We start from the raw sequence: 1,903 nt of genomic DNA on the forward strand, positions 1-1,903 counted from the left end.
TCTGGTCACTCACTCTTCTCAGGAGTGGACAGTAGGAGCCTTCGGATCCAGCGGCTCTCATCCTGGGTGCACACCTGATCACCTGGCACATTTTTTAAAATGCTGTTGCCTGGGCTGCACCCCACCGCCAACAAGATTCTGACTCGATTGGCCCTGGTAAGTGGAATGTATTAGGTTGCCGCAAAGGTAACTGTGGTTTTGCCATTACTTTTAATGGCAAAAACTGCAATTACATTGCTCCACCCTATGTTATTATTATTAACAATATGACGCCTATGTTGAAAACACATATCCAGTTGGCTGGACCCCAAGCCTTCCTCCTGGTACAGGCCTTTACACTGATCTTTCTAAACCACAGTTTAATTAGGCACCTTAATTATTATTTCTAAAGAAAAAAAAATTAATGATGAAAATAACTGTTTTAATCTGTGGATTACACACACAGTCATTTAAAATATATAAATTGACCAACAGAAGCCCTTGTCTCTAGCCATGACTTTTGTTGTATGTATTTTTTTTTAAGACAAGGTCTTGCTGTGTTGCCCAGGCTGGGGTGCAGTGGTACCATCACAACTCACTGCAGCCTCGACCTCCCAGGCTAAAGCGATCCTCCCACCTGAGCCTCCAGAATCTTGAGACTACAGGCATGTGACACCACACTGGGCTATTTTTTGTTTATTATTTGTAGGGTCTCCTTGTATTGCCTAGGCTGGTCTTGAACTCCTGGGCTCAAGCTATCCTCCCTCCCACAGCCTCTCAAAATGCTAGGATTGCCAGCCTGTGCCACTGCGCCCAGCCCTCTAGCCATGTTTTACATGTGTCCCACAGTCAAGAGCTGATGCCTTGCCAAGACAGGGAGTGCATCGTAAAACTTCAGAGTAATTTACCTTAAAGAGAATCTTTTTTTATTTTTATTTTTTTTTCAGTTTGAGAGCAGGTACTAAAAATATGGAATGCTTCACGAATTTGCGTGTCATCCTTGTGCAGGGGCCATGCTAATCTTCTGTGTATCATTCCAATTTTAGTATATGTGCTGCCGAAGTGAGCACAAGAGATTCTTTAAAATATTCATTTTATTTTTTTTTAATTTATTTATTTTTGAGACAGAGTCTTGCTCTGTCATCCAGGCTGGAGTGCAGTGGTGTGATCTCGGCTCACTGCAACCTCTGCCTCTGAGGTTCAAGGGATTCTTGTGCCTCAGATTCCCGAGTAGCTGGGATTACAGGCATACGCCACCAAGCTAGGCTAATTTTTGTATTTTTAGTAGAGATGGGGTTTCGCCATGTTGGCCAGGCTGGTCTCAAACTCCTGACCTCAAGTGATCCACCCGACTCGGCCTCCCAAAGTGCTAGAATTACAGGCATGAGCGACCACGCCTGGCCTAAAATATTCATTTTAAAGAAGAACATAGCAACTTAAAAATGACAAAATATTAGCTTATCTGTCTGTATTTATTCATTCACACCAAACCCAAGGACTCTAGCATTTTTTTTTTTTTTTTTTTTTTTTTTTGGAGACAGAACCACAGAATCTTACTCTGTCACCCAGGCTGCAATGCAGTGGCACGATCTCGGCTCACTGCAACCTCCATCTCCCAGGTTCAAGTGATTCTCCTGCCTCCGCCTCCCAAGTAGCTGGGACTACAGGCATGTACCACCAAGCCTGGCTAATTTTTGTATTTTTAGTAAAGATAGGGTTTCACCATGTTTGCCAGGCTGGTCTCAAACTCCTGCCCTCAGGTGATCCACCTGCCTTGGCCTCCCAAAGTGCTGGGATTACAGGCGTGAGCCACTGTGCCCAGCCTGGACTCTAGCGTTCTTAACACAGAATATTGCATGCTAAGAAAAAAAAAAGAAAATGCTAGGATACATTGCGATGCAGGGTTCTTTTGGATCTGGGGTCA

General features: G+C 44.0%; 1 non-coding gene across 1 annotated transcript; it reads right to left on the bottom strand.

The window, feature by feature from the left end:
- Window positions 1-942: 942 nt before the first annotated feature.
- Window positions 943-1,049, bottom strand: LOC111541484. The gene has a single exon (XR_002731262.1). It is a non-coding gene; the product is annotated as a U6 spliceosomal RNA (small nuclear RNA).
- Window positions 1,050-1,903: the final 854 nt, after the last annotated feature.

The sequence above is a fragment of the Piliocolobus tephrosceles genome, chromosome 17 (assembly GCF_002776525.5).
Source record: "Piliocolobus tephrosceles isolate RC106 chromosome 17, ASM277652v3, whole genome shotgun sequence".
NCBI classification, from domain to species: Eukaryota; Metazoa; Chordata; class Mammalia; order Primates; family Cercopithecidae; genus Piliocolobus; species Piliocolobus tephrosceles.